This window comes from Saccopteryx leptura, chromosome 4 (genome assembly GCF_036850995.1).
Source record: "Saccopteryx leptura isolate mSacLep1 chromosome 4, mSacLep1_pri_phased_curated, whole genome shotgun sequence".
In the NCBI taxonomy this organism is placed as follows: domain Eukaryota; kingdom Metazoa; phylum Chordata; class Mammalia; order Chiroptera; family Emballonuridae; genus Saccopteryx; species Saccopteryx leptura.
Window position 1 is genome coordinate 76,700,728 of NC_089506.1, and position 15,473 is coordinate 76,716,200.

General features: G+C 41.5%; 1 long non-coding RNA gene across 1 annotated transcript in view; it reads left to right on the forward strand.

Annotated features, from left to right (window-relative positions):
- The window catches only part of LOC136402852 (uncharacterized), a 31,070-nt gene extending 17,593 nt beyond the window's left edge, over nucleotides 1-13,477 (forward strand). Inside the window, exons 2-4 of the long non-coding RNA XR_010751046.1 lie at nucleotides 673-750; nucleotides 12,107-12,247; nucleotides 13,376-13,477. This is a non-coding gene — a long non-coding RNA (uncharacterized lncRNA). The remainder of the gene's footprint in view (nucleotides 1-672; nucleotides 751-12,106; nucleotides 12,248-13,375) is intronic.
- The last annotated feature ends 1,996 nt before the right edge of the window (nucleotides 13,478-15,473 follow it).

Consider the following 15,473-nt stretch of genomic DNA (forward strand, 5'->3'; position numbering starts at 1 on the left):
ACATGATTTATTAAAAAGAGCTATAAAAATATATTCATACTCCCTAAAATACAGTGAAGTGGCTTCTGAAACCCAAAAAAGGCTGAGTATTTTGTTTTGAAGTGGAAGGTACAAAAAATATCAGAGTGAAGTTGTAATGCCATTGCAAGCTTCAGTTATATACAAGTAGTAGGTAATTGAACTGTGTTAATTTAATATATTTTGCCTATTGGCATGTATTGTTAACTATTTAACGCCAGGGGCGTGGCCTTGGCAGGAGAGGTGAGTCTGTGGCTCGAATGCCGGTAGGCGCGACAGTGGTGCGGCCAGTATGGAAGGAGCGGGCCAGCAGAATGTCCAGAGCTGAAAGATTCTCATTTAGGAACCCTCCTTCCCTCCCTCAAGTGTATCCTTTTGTATTTGATCTTGAAAAGCTACACATTTAAAGCAATAGGATCAGTGGTAGGATTCAGCCAGTTTGCACTGGTTCAGCAAAATCGATACCTAATTTTTTGTTGAGTTCAGTGAATCGGTTGTTAAAATGGCACTTGTAATCAGGGTGTTCTCCAAGGTGGGAGCCAGGGCAGCTGCCCAATGTGGAAATCACAAATTTACATTCCTTACTCCTTTTTAACGTTCATCTGCGCAACAGCATATTCTAAGTGCCCGTAGTAATGTTCATTCCGTCCATAGGTGAAAAACATTGCAAGTGAGGATGCCACTCAAGAAACAATATGGAAATATCTTAACAGTTTTATTGCTTTTTGTCAGGTATTATTTAATATTTTTATTAATATTTTAAAATTCTTATAATATAATCTAGTTTTGTGTTCTTTTATTGTTCTTATTTAAGTATTAAATATACAAAATAATAAACTATTCTTTGGTATATTGTTTTTTTATACTTAAAATGGTCATTAGGGCAGAGAACCAGTTGTTAAATTACTTGAATCCCACCACTGAATAGGATCACTTTCAGTGTAATTGGGCCCTGAGTTTACAGAGGAATTGGGCTGGTTCTTCAAATCAGCTCTATAGGGCCTGCTGCATTCATTGTGAACATAGTTCCTGAAGACAGTTATTCTCTCTCAACAGTTACTTCTTTTTTTTTTTTTTTTTGTATTTTTCTGAAGCTGGAAACGGGGAGAGACAGACAGACTCCCGCATGTGCCCGACCGGGATCCACCCGGCATGCCCACCAGGGGCGACACTCTGCCCACCAGGGGGCGATGCTCTGCCCTTCCAGGGCATCGCTCTGTTGCGACCAGAGCCACTCTAGTGCCTGGGGCAGAGGCCAAGGAGCCATCCCCAGTGTCCCGGCCATCTTTTGCTCCAATGGAGCCTTGGCTACGGGAGGGGAAGAGAGAGACAGAGAGGAAGGAGGGGGGGGGGGGTGGTGGAGAAGCAAACGGGCACTTCTCCTATGTGCCCTGGCGGGGAATAGAACCTGGGTCCCCCGCACGCCAGGCCGACACTCTACCGCTGAGCCAACTGGCCAGGGCCTCAACAGTTACTTCTTGAATTGATTCTGAGCGGGGCACTGGGCTTAGGGGTGAACTGATGAATAAGATACACAGTCTCCCTCAATAAAGTATAATGTGGTATATAGTATGAGTTTTAATAAAGACGACTGTTGGTTACCTAATTCATCCTGGGCAGTTTAGGGATCTTTGAGCTTTCTTGAAGGAGAAGTATTAATGGGGAAGACTTGAGGCAGAGGGTGGGGTGAGGCACCAGAGGCAGTGAGAAGTGAGGAAGGGAACTGGGAATGCAGAGGGTGAAGGGGTCAGAGAAGGTGATTGCTCCGGGTCTGGCAGCTGGGTCAGTATGGATGGAGAATGGCGAAAATCCTAGTGGTGAATGGTGGGAAATGCGATTCCAGACATGGATGGGGGGGCTGTAATCTTAAAAATAAAGTGGAGCTATTGAAAAATATTATTCAAGAGCTTGACAGAATCATATTTGAGTTTTAATAAGGTCATTTCTACAAAACTATGGGGGAGGGAGTAACAATGAATTGAGAGAAACTTGTTATAAGTTGAGCACAATTATATAAATGATACGGTCTGGAACTAGGCAGTAGTAAAGGTTATAAAGAAAAGAGATACTTTGGAAATTTAAAGTATTCTTTATTGTCCACTATTTAACATTTTATATAGTAACTTGTCTGCCTTGAGTTGGAAAGGGCATAGATTTTAGAATCAGACACTCCTCAATTTAAATTTAGGTTCTCCACATATTAGCTGGGTAGAGAAATATCTCAAGTCTTTAATTTTCTTATCTATAAAATGGTGATATCCAGCTCACAAAGCTGTAAACATCGGTAACAACATATGTAAAGTACTTAGCATATAACTGAAACTTTGTGGTTAACTTGTCTTCATACTACTCACATATTATACTATTTTGTTTAGATTTCAGGAAGCTCAAAGTTAAATATAATGCTAACCAACAGAAATCATATTAGACCTCATGACCAACATATATACTTCCTCTATCTTTTAATATTTCTATTAACTTTGCTGAATATTCAGACCTTTGTTGTAAATAACATCATGTTCTTTTTGGAGGAAGAGGTGAAGAAATAGATGGATGAATGGATGGATAGATGGATGAATGTATCTATGGATGTCAGTCAGTACAACCTTAATTATAAACAAGCCCAAATTTAGTGGTTTAAAACAACAACCCCTTTTTAGCTCACAATTCAGTGTGTGTTAGCAATTTGTGCTGAAATGGTTTTTGCTAGGACATCTCACCTCTGTTTCATTTGGTGTTAGCTGGAATCAGTCGTGCTTTGTGGTCAGCTTGGAAGCCAGTGTCCTCACTTACGTTTTTGGTTATCTGTTGGCTGTTGGCAGGGACAAGGAAGGTAGCTGAGCGAGCATTACACATAGTGTAATGCTTTCACATGGTGGCTGCTGTGGGGTTTCCAAGAGCACTGAGAGGACCCCTCCCATTAAAAACACTTTTCAGGCCCCTTCATCAAGTATGCTAGTGTGCCCCTGACCAAAGCAATAAGATGCCCAATTCCAGACTGAACGAGTGAAGAAAATAAACCCCACCTTTGATAGGAGGAGCTGCAAAGTTATTTTGCAAATATTTCAAATGCATGGGAAGACTTTGTGGGCTTTTTTTTCCTTCATAGTCTATGACCATCTGGGCTAGCTTAGGCTCTTTCACAGGGTGGCTGTCACAGATTTCCTTAAACTGGGTTTCCCTAGCTATTTAACCATCACCACTCCTGTCCCTGCTATTAGAGTATCCCTAACTTCCTGTAACATCTCATTGTTTTCAGTTGCCTCTTACCTGAGAATATTTATTTTCTTTCACACCAGTCTCCTTTCCTTTCACTGGGTTTCCAAATTTGCCAGAGGTTGCTCTCCTCCAGGACAATTACCTCCTTGCTAACCCCAACTCCTTTATCACCGACACAGCAATCATTGGGACACTGAAGCTACCCACTGTGTGTGGTACAGCTAGCAGCATGCCATCTCCCCTTTTCACAGTCCCACTCTTGCTTGATGGCATACTAGTGCTGCTTGCGCCTCATAGTGTTTTGAAAACATACTTAGATATAAGCCAGATAGCCAGCTTCTCACTCCCACAAGTCACAGGTCTATGATATTGATGGAAAGTTGTGACGGGAAGACCAATCCAAGTTTATAACCAATTTATCTTCAGGTTGCCCCACCCAGTGACTAAGGCTGCCCACCTGACTCCTTCCTTTGTGCGGTTTCTTTTTTCTATAGGTTCCTTAAGATATCAATTCACTAAACATAGTCAGATATGTCTGAATCCAGAAAAGGAGGTTCCAGATGGACTTTCAATTCTATTATTGATACTTTTACAAGCAGTACTGCCAGTGCTGCTGTGATCACTACAGTGTGTCCGTAAAGTCATGGTGCACTTTTGACCGGTCACAGGAAAGCAACAAAAGATGATAGAAATGTGAGATCTGCACCTAATGAAAGGAAAACCCTCCCAGTTTCTGTAGGATGATGTGGCAGCATGTGCGCATGCGCAGATGATGACATAACACCGTGTATACAGCGGAGCAGCCCACGGCCATGCCAGTTGAGATGTGGACGGTACAGAGGAAAGTTCAGTGTGTCCTGTGGCTCGCTAAATTTGAATCCATGACCAAAGTGCAACGTGAATATCGGCACGTTTATAACAAAGCGCCACCACATAGGAATAGCATTACTCGGTGGGATAAGCAGTTGAAGGAAGCCGGCAGTTTGGTGGAGAAACCCCGTTCTGGTAGGCCATCAGTCAGTGACGAGTCTGTTGAGGCTATACGGGATAACTACCAAATAGCCCTAAAAAATCTGTGCGGGAGCCCACATCAAACTGTACTGAATAGGTATGAAAGGGGGAGAGTTTTCCTTTTATTTGGTGCAGATTTCACATTTCTATCGTCTTTTGTTGCTTTCCTGTGACCGGTCAAAAGTGTACCATGACTTTACGGACACACTGTACTTATAGTAATATTTGCCATTGAAGCCTCCTTATAACCCTGTAATGTAAGTGCTATTATTGTCCCCCAATTTGTAGATGTGAAACCTGACACTTAGCAAGAAATTAAGAAAGTTGCCCTGCATCTCATAGCCAGTACGTGGCACAGCTGGATTCAAACCCAGGCAACTCTGACTCCGAAGCTCATTCACTTAATGGCCTCTCTATATGCTGCCCTAAATGTAAATTATTCCACTGGGCATGTATTTCAGAATTTTTGCTTCAAAATTTAGGCATTAAGAATACAATGCTGAAGAGCTTTTTGTTATAGGGGGTGGGAGGATTGGGGGATGGTTGCTATAAGAAGACAACTGAAACCAACCCTGAGTAAAGAAAGTTTAAAAGCAGAAATCATAGGTAGCTATTGTAATACAATGGTACCTGTCTGGTTCTGTGGTTCTGTACTTTGTAGCATAGTGTAATGTAGTACTCTTAAGTATGCTGCTCTGTGTAGCTATGGATGTAACCATCTTCCAGAAAAGAGAGGGGGGGGGGGAAGGAACTGTGGTAGCAACAGAAAAGGGAACAACTCAGAACACATCTCAAGGACATCCATGTGATGTAAGGAAAGAGTGTGAGACATGGACTTAGATTTTCCTGGGTCTAAACACTAGTTTGTCCATTACTAGCCATGATGCTGATCAAATAACTTAAACCTAGCTCTTCTCTAATAAAAAATAGGGGGTACACCACCTTCCCTATCAGTTTGCAAACAGTAAAGAAGTTAAAGCATGCAAATCATTTTTAGCTCAGAATCACTTCTAGAATATGTTCTACTCAAAACCTATAGTTATTATTATAAACATTAACTCTTTTGAAACAAGGAAGAAAAAATAAGTAAGTTTTATAATACCAAATCAAACTAAAAAGTTTCCAGTAAACAAACACAACTTTTTTTCTTACAGTCACTATGTTACTAGCCTGTTTCTTATTTTCTTTTCCATATTTCTTTCCAATCTTTTGCTTCATTTATTCATGAGTTAGTTCTCATTTGCAAAAGCAGACTTATTTCACTTTTCCTTTCTTTTTCTTTATCCCTTCTTTCAAATACTATCCTATAAATTTTTTTCTTTTGGTGGTGACATTTACATGGTTTTTGAAGAATTTCAATGATTAGAGAATGCAACATATATGATTATCTGGTATTTACAGAGACTGGTGAACAGCTTGGAATGTCTGGAACACAGGATGTTATGGGAGAATTTCATTGTAAAGGTAATTGAGGTTAAGTGATAAAGGACAATGAATCCCAAAATAAGAAATGCAGATTTTACTGTAGGCAGTGGAGATTTTGAAGGTCTCTAAAAAGGTAAATGACATAACATATGTGTATAATAAAAGGGTAACTATGCCATCAGGGTAAAAATTAGATAAAGGTAAATAATGAATTCGAGTAACTTTGGTATCAGAGTAAAACTCAGATAACAGTGAATAATGGATTCAAATCAACAGAGACTGGAAGTAGGAAGATCATTTAGGATCATTTGAGGCCATGGCAGTAGTTCTGACAAGCTATGGGGATGGTCTGAGCCAAGGTGGAACAGTAGGAATGGAGAAGACAGAATGGATCCAACGGGCCTTTGCCAGGCTGAATTCACATTTGTCAAATATTTATGAAACATCCACTCCATAGCAATAAATGTTCTAGGCCCAAAAGACATGAAATTACTGAAGGTACTGCCCTTGGAGATGGACTCTGGGTAGTAATGACTGTACTATAGAATAATACAGCTGGGAAGGAGGAAAGGGAGCCCAGGATAGGAGCCACTCTTCGAGAGAGCACTCAGAGTGGGTGTCTGTAATCCAGCGACACAGAGAAGAGTCCATGAGGGAGCGGTCACAGGGACACAGCAGGGAAGTAGTTCAAGAAGAGGATGCAGCAGGTGCCAAGCCAGAAACTTCAGTGTGAATTTCTGAGCCAGTAAAAAGGTTAGACTCTGAAACAGGGAGCAGGAGGTGAAAGCTGTCGGAGATAATCTAGAGGGGCATCTAAGGGCTAGTTCTTGGAGGGCCTTGTAGGTCATATAGGAGTTTTGGGGTTTTACTTTGAGTTCCAGAGTAGCTGTTTTGCATGTCTCATAATTCATTTATTATTAATTAGCTTTGACACATTTAGACATGTAACTTGAACTTTTTTGAGCCTCAGTTTTCTCATCTTTTGAGTGGGCATAAAACTCTTATATGGCTGGTGTGAGTGAGCATTAAATGGCTATTGAAAAGCCCTCAAGTGTTGAGTGGGTGTGAGGATTGAATGGGTGGAGAGCAACAGTTTCCGTGTTGTTGGTCTACATAGCTAGATCATGGTGACGTTGTTCTGGAGAAAAAGAAAACATAAGAGAGCCAGATTGGTGGACAAGAGAAGGCAACAGTGAGATCATTTTGGATTGCAAGATGCTCTGTGACATTCAAGTGGTTGTCCAGGTCCTGGCTGGTTCTGTGTAGACTCAAGCAATGGTTTTCCTGGAGACATGGATTTCAGAGACCAGTGTCAGAGACATAGGGTAGCCAGTACATTTTTATATTAGTTGCTCTTCTGCATTAAAAAATCTTTTCTTTCCACTATTCCGCACATTGTCATTGTCTCCCTAAAGTTGAAAGAGAGACTCAAACTATAAAACAATTCTATAATCGCCATTCTTAATCCTCCTTTTCCTGGTGCAAATACACAAACCCCCTTTTAACCCTTTGCCTCTTGCTCCAGAGGCCATAGCAGGTGTCCTGGTGGAGACCTGGCAGCAGAAAAGACTTGGTGACTTGCCCTCCTTTCTATAGCCACTTCCAAGTTCCCCTCCAGCTGGTTCCTTTTTATTTGTTTCTGTCTTCCCAGTTCTCTTTGTGATTTCCTCCCCTTTAATGCTTTTGCCCAGGAACTGTACACTATTGTCGTTCTTTTTTTTTTTTTACAGGGACAGAGAGAGAGTCAGAGAGAAGGATAGATAGGGACAGACAGACAGGAACGAAGAGAGATGAGAAGCATCAATCATCAGTTTTTTGTTGCGACACCTTAGTTGTTCATTGATTGCTTTCTCATATGTGTCTTGACCGTGGGCCTTCAGCAGACAGAGTTGCTCGAGCCAGTGACCTTGGGTCCTTGGGTCCAAGCTGGTGAGCTTTTTTTTTTTTTGCTCAAGCCAGATGAGCTCACGCTCAAGCTGGCGACCTCGGGGTCTCGAACCTGGGTCTTTCCACATCCCAGTTCGATGCTCTATCCACTGCGCTACTGCTTGGTCAGGCACTACTGTCATTCTTCAGCTTGCAATAATATTGTCTCTCATTTTGATAGATTTGCCTGGGTTTAATTGATTCCTGACCTCATGGGTCACTGTCATTCAAATACATATCTGTGTGCATTTAAACACTACTCCATCATGACATCACTTGCCAAAGAGAGTCCCTTTCTTTACCTTGCCCAGGCAGGGCCCCTAGAATGGCTGGGGGGGTGGTTACAGAGCCCAGAGTCTGGAGCTGAGAGGGCCACCTTGCCCCCCTACTCTGTCAAGGAAGCTGCTGTGCCCACGGAGATCTCTAACATCCCCCATGTTCCTGGCCTAAACACACACTACATGCACAATCTTACTTTGTCTAACAAAGGTGTTTTCTTGCTTGAACCATAATAAATATTCACCCAACTTTTCTTATTTAATCAGATCCCGTGATTTTCCCTAAATGTCCACTTTTTTTTTTTTTTATCTTGTTTTCTTTGTGCCCCTCCCCACCCCCTATCCCTCTCCCATTCCCCCCTCCCCCCCGGTAACCACCACACTCTTATAAATGTCTCTTAGTTTTAATATTATGTCCCACCTACGTATGGAATAATACAGTTCCTGTTTTTTTCTGATTTACTTATTTCGCTTCGTATCATGTTATCAAGATCCCACCATTTTGCTGTAAATGTTCCGATGTCATCATTTCTTATGGCTGAGTAGTATTCCATAGTGTATATGTGCCACATCTTCTTTATCCAGTCTTCTATTGATGGCTTTTTGGTTGTTTCCATGTCCTGGCCACTGTGAACAATGCTGCAATAAACATGGGGCTGCATGTGTCTTTACGTATCAATGTTTCTGAGTTTTGGGGATATATACCCAGTAGAGGGATTGCTGGGTCATAAGGTAGTTCTATTTGCAGTTTTTTGAGGAACCACCATACTTTCTTCCATAATGGTTGTACTACTTTACATTCCCACCAACAGTGTATGAGGGTTCCTTTTTCTCCACAGCCTCTCCAACATTTGCTGTTACCTGACTTGCTAATAACAGCTAATCGAACAGGTGTGAGGTGGTATCTCATTGCTGTTTTGATTTGCATTTCTCTAATAGCTAAAGAAGATGAGCATCTTTTCATATATCTGTTGGCCATTTGTATTTCTTCCTGGGAGAAGTGTCTATTCATATCCTCTTCCCATTTTTTTATTGGATTGTTTGTTTGTTTGTTGTTGAGTTTTATGAGTTCTTTGTATATTTTGGATATTAGGCCCTTATCTGAGCTGTCATTTGAAAAAATCATTTCCCATTTAGTTGGCTTTCTGTTTATTTTGTTATCAGTTTCTCTTGCTGAGCAAAAACTTCTTAGTCTGATGTAGTCCCATTCATTAATTTTTGCCTTCACTTCTCTTGCCATTGGAGTCAAATTCATAAAATGCTCTTTAAAACCCAGGTCCCTGAGTTGAGTACCTATGTCTTCTTCTATGTACTTAATTGTTTCAGGTCTTATGTTTAGATCTTTGATCCATTTTGAGTTAATTTTTGTACAGGGGGAGAGACTGTAGTCCAGTTTCATTCTTTTGCATGTGGCTTAAATGTCCACTTTTAAAGTCACTTGTCACATGGTTTTATAACCAGTTATCTGTCTATTTCTGTTATCTTCTTTCTGTCTTTTTATAACACTCATCTCAAGCCAGCCCTGCTAAGTCAAGAAACTGGTCATTTTCATGTTTCTCTCTTTACCACTGGAAGAAAGCCATTGAGGATGTAGGCAGACAGGCAGCCCCTCCAGAGGAGTGCAGCCATGGTGTCAGTAGCCCAGGAGCCTGCTCCTCTGCTAGAAGTTCTCCTCACAGATCACTTGCTTTCTCCTGTCCGTGTGCCTTTGTACCTGGCTAGCCATTACAGACTGCTTTCCTCCACCTCCCAACTGCCTTAACCACCCTGGTTTTTGTTGGGCTCACCGCTCCTTGACCTCAAGTTTTGGAGGATCTGGAAACTTTTGCTAGTTAGTTCAACATGCAGTTTCACCCAAGGTAGGGGTAGGCGCCTCCGCCTGTATGCGCAAAATACTGTGTGTGTGTGTGTGTGTGTGTGTGTACACACATCCTTCACGGTGGCCCAGTACTGTATTGCCATTATCCTTGGGCTTGTCTATCTTCCCAATTAGATCATGACCTCCACCCACTGGAGATCACCTCAGTCTCCTCAGCTCTGACCCCACCATTAAGCCTGAGTAGATACTGAGAAAATACTTATGCAATGGATGTGAACATTTCTTCATTCTTTCATCATCGTGCTAACATTAGATACGCTGTTGTATATTAAGTACCTTATCCACATAAAGTATTTCTTTATTCTTACATTTACCTTCCTTTGATGTCTTTTCATCTCCTAAAACCATTTCTTATAGGAATTCTTTATTATATAAAATTTCTTTTTCATTGCCTTCATAATTTGTCTATTTTATTGTCCAGCATCACTTTTTTCTCATTTTTCTTGCATACTTTGAAGTACCTTGAGGTGTGCCTTTAGTTGTACCTGATATCTTAATCATCCTGAAATTAGTGTCCCCAAGCAGTATAGTAAGTTGTTTCAAAATTATCAAGCTGATTTTTTAAACTATCCTCATCAGGAAATCTGAGAGTCTCTGGGATTCACACCCCCTCCCCCAACTTTTATTTTAATAGCCACCTTTCAGGTGAAAGTTTATCTACCAAGTGTGTCAGGACTAAAGAAGTAAAAATTGGAGAACTATTCAATATTATATAAATGTCTCTAGACTGAATTTTAATTTTACTTGTGAGTGATTATGAAGCTCAAATCACAACTCAAAATATGCAAGAAAGAAAACTTTGTTTAATTTTAATACAAATTTTTCTCACTGGAAATAGAAATAAATTATAATCTCTTTTGGATTTCATCCTCTTTTCTAGAACTTAAAGAAGGATTTTTGGGTCCTCTGGCATCATTTCTTTCTTATGTTACTCATTCAGTCAGTGTTTGTTTAGTATGTGACAGGCAGTATTTCAGCAGGGAACAAAACTTTCTGCTTTCATGGAAACAAATATACACATACATACATATATAAGTAAATAGAGATGTGTCTACTGTTAGGTGGTGACGGATGTATAAAGGAAAATAGCTCAGGGGACAGGAAATCCCAAGTGGGGACTACTATTTCAGATAGGATAGTCAAGACTTAATTCCTCTGGTATGGTGAGATTTGAGTCATAAGGATGGGGGAGTTCTAGAAGGAAAAAGTATAGATATGCAGGTAGGAAGGGAAGATAAGACTGAGCCTCAGGGTTTCCTAGAAAGAATAGAAAAGGAGGTTTTAGTAAAAAAAAAAAAAAAGGACTAAGAAAAGATCGAGGAGGTAGGAAGAAAACCAGAAGTTTTGGAAAGCTAGAATCCTGCCTGGTGGAGAAAGTGCCTCAATGAGAAGGGAATGAGTCCCTGGCCGGTTGGCTCAGTGGTAGAGTGTCGGCCCAGTGTGTGGAAGTCCCTGGTTCGATTCCCAACCAGGGCACACAGAAGAAACGACCATCTGCTTCTCCACTCTTCCCCCTCTCCTTTCTCTCTATCTCTCACTTCCAAGGCTCCATTGGAGCAAAGTTGGCCCGGGTGCTGAGGATGGTTCTGTGGTCTCTGCCTCAGGCACTAGAGTGGCTGTGGTTGCAGCAGAGCAACAGCCCAGATGGGCAGAGCATCGCCCCCTGGTGGGTATGCCAGGTGGATCCTTGTCAGGCACTTGTGGGAGTCTGTCTCTCTGCCTCCCCACTTCTCACTTCAGAAAAATACAAAAAAAAAAGAAAAGAAAAAGAAGGGAATGAATGACAAGCTGTAATCAATGCTGCTGTTGGTTTGAGCGAGATGAGGACTGAGCATTGACCCTCTATTGAAGGTTATACTCTGAGATAACGTGTGTCCCTTAGGCCCTCTACTATTGGTCTACACAAGTACCTCTCCATTGGGTTCTATCTTTCCTACTGGCTCTGTGAGGAACCAACCTACTTCTTTCAAGCCATACTGGGATGTGGGGTCTATTGAGGCAGAGACTCTAGCTACCTAGGACAGGAGAAAGACATTTTTTCAGGAGAACCCTGAGATATTTTCTGTAGCAAACCTATACAATGGAGTGTGGGGCTCTTCCAGGTTTTCTAAAACCCATTCAAAAGACTATGCTATTTATTTATCTTCATCTTCCTCAAAAATGGGAGAGAGTAAAGCTTGGAATTCTTGTCAAAGACCAACTAACATCTAAATTCTCCTTTGATTTCCAATTCTATACCTTTCCTACAACTCAGGAAGTCTTTATTTAGTAGAAGAACATGGGGTGAAGTGGGGTGAAAACTTGTTATGTATTCTTTCTCATACATTATTTAAACTTTGAAATCTATCAGGTTTTGTCAGAATATACACTTTTACTCAGAATAAGAAGCTTTCTTACCTTGCTGTGCTAGCAACCCTTTCCTGATATGAGGAGCCCAGCATGGCAGCCTCTTGAATGCAAAGAATAATTAAAGAATAACAGAAATACGGAGGTGAGTTTTATTTTTATTCCAATATCTTTACATTTTTTTTTTTTTGTATTTTTCTGAAGCTAGAAACAGGGAGAGACAGTCAGACAGACTCCCACATGCGCCCAACCGGGATTCACCCGGCACGCCCACCAGGGAACGATGCTCTGCCCCTCTGGGGCATTGCTCTGCTGCGACCAGAGCCACTCTAGCGCTTGGGGCAGAGGCCAAGGAGCCATCCCCAGCGCCCGGGCCATCTTTGCTCCAATGGAGCCTCAGCTGCGGGAGGAGAAGAGAGAGACAGAGAGGAAGGAGAGGGGGAGGGGTGGAGAAGCAGATGGGCGCTTCTCCTGTGTGCCCTGGCCGGGAATCGAACCCGGGACTTCTGCACACCAGGCCGACCCTCTACCACTATTTACATTTTTTTAATGTAAATGTTCATCTATTTTACCTGCTGTTAGTAATGTGTATTTTGATTCTGGGGAAGTGACGTGATCTCTGCCTTCTCTTTCCTTTATTTCTCCTCCTCCGAAGAGACATTTTGCTGTGGGTCTGTCTGATTCCACACACTGAGTGGAACGTCGCTTCTAAGGGACAAGCATCCCTGTGTACAGTACTTTCCCACAGCTGTTTGCTGTCTGACGCTTTCCACCGAGAGCCAGGCCTGCTCACCTGCAGGTGAGTGCAGGCTCTTGTGACTTCATTTTGGTTCGGGCTCTCTCTCTTTTGCTATCTTCTCTTCTCCAGTTTGGTGGCTCTGCTCAGCTCAGCCCAGCTTGGTCTTGGACACTAAAAGTAAATGTGCACTTTTTTCCCATTCTGCCTTCTTTTTGTTGTTGCTGTTTATTTGCTTCCTGATATAATTTTTTGTTCTTGTTATTGGAAGAAGGACATGATTTTAGCCTTTCCTTCCTTTACAAAGTAGAACCAAGTTCTAGTTTTGGGATTGAGGTCAGAATAAAGATATAAACAAGATAGCTTTGTGGCTTGCTTTAAACCAAAGCTTTTTATTTTAAAATTTTTATAGATACATAATTTAAATAAAGAAAATTCAGCATTTTGAAGTATACAATTCAGCGGGTTTTAGTATATTTACTATGTTGTACAGCTATCATCACTATCTAATTCCAGAATATTTTCATTCCCATAAAGAAACCTCTTACCCACCAGCAGCCACTTCCCAGTTTCCCCTGCCTCAGGCCCTGGCAACGACTATTTTACTTTATGTCTCTTTGGGTTCGCCAGTTCTGTACATTTTTAGGTAAGGGGAGTCATACATATGTGGCCTTTTGTGTCTGGCTTCTTTTACTTAATATAATGATTGGATCTTATTAATTTAGGGAAAAAGAGTCTTCTGTGTAGTTCTGTTGAGTTCATTAGAAGCTGCCAATGGCCCTGGCCAGATAGCTCAGTTGGGTAGAGCTTCGCCCCAAAGCACAGAGGTTGCCGGTTTGATCCCCAGTCAGGGCACATACTGGAACAGATTGATGTTTCTGTCTCAATTGAAAAGAAAAAGTTGGCAGTGGAGTTCAGAACCCAAGACTCAGTGTATTAAGGTACAATACTGTATCTCTCAGTGCTGTGTGCCATTGTGTCATCAGTGTCCAGGGACCTGCGGTGGAGGCTGTCCGGGCCATCTGGGCATTGGGGATTTAGGAGATTTGGGCATGACACCTAATAATAGCATCCAAGAGATATTCCGTTGTACTAGAAACAAAGTGCTTTATGCCTCTTGTGGAAAACATCACTATGAGAAGAACAAAATTATATATCCTTGAACATTTTCTTGTGATATCTCTTATTTGTCCTGTTCTAATAGAATTTCCTTATTCTCCTACATCCTGGCCAAGTCTCTCTGTGTTGAAGAAATAAATTAGTAGAATTACATGATTGGAAATGACTGTCATTACTACTTTATTTTATATAACTTTAATTTTTCCTTGTATTTAAAGCTTTGATCCACGTATATATAAAGTGGGGTATATTATGTATATGTGCCTGCATGAGGACACAGGAGTGTCCCAGCTTGCATTTCTGAAGTATACATTATTGATTTCAGAAATGTCTGGTCATATCCGGCAATGTCGTGGGAAAATTCATGCAAAAAAAAATGCCTTTTTACATGGAAGCACAAGTTATGTCATGAGACAGATGTTAGCCATGGATTTGATCTAGTAGGAATGCCTGTAGGCTAGGGGCTAACAAAGGCATGTCATGCTCCCGTCAGTGGGTCAGTCCAGTCCATAGCATAGAAGCAGTGCCAGCAGCAACACTGGTATTTCTGAGAGCACCAGAGGGCCAGCTCTGCCCTCCCGGTGGCCATGGTAACTGTGAGAATTGTGAACCCAATTCAGGCAACTCTGTAGTGCTGAGCAACCCAGCAGCTGACACGAGAAGACTTGTTAGTGAGCCCACATGCGGAGACTGTTTAATAATTGGAAGTAGTCTTGAGGGGCCTGTAATAGTCTGGGAGCATGAAAACCCAAGAACAATTATCACTATGACTTTATTTTTACCCCCACACAGATGTTTTGGGCAACACTGACCAGTTTTATAGACTAAAATACAGACACACATACACAGTAATTGTTTAAATTCATAGGCTACATTTTGATACTTTCTAACCAGGGACCTCTAGTCAAGCTACCAAAAAATCATTTAAGAACAATAATGCAAATAACTGAAGAGGTTTAGTATTACTCAAGATTTTCCTTAGCCTGAAGAAGTAGCCCTGTTTTCTAAAATTCCTTATTCTCCCCTCTCCCTTTTCTCATCATTTTAAGAGACAGCATCTGATATAAAGAAACACACAAACGAACAAAAAAACAGAGTAAGAGAAATCTGAGTGGCTCTACAATTTACCAGCTGGTAATCTTGGACAAGTTAATGAACTTCTCCTAACCTTAGTGTCCTCATATGTAAAATAGGGGTACAAATCCACCTACCCCATAGGTATTTTGGGAGGTTCCACTGCGTTAGTATCTGTAAAGTGAGTAGCAAACTTCCTTGCATTGTAGGTACTGGCTCAGTAATAGCTCCCTACTCTTTCTCACTGCGGTGGGCTGGGCCCCCAGAAGAGACCACCCTGGATGGTGTTGAAATGCAAGTCCCTGCAGAGAAGGCTCAGAGGAAGGCGCAGCCAGCTTCATTAGCACAGCTTCTCTCTGGGAATTCCATCAGCTGTTGCCTCTGAGCATAATCCATCTGTTGCCCTCCTTGCCTCTTCTTTAGTATCATTGTGGCCAGATGT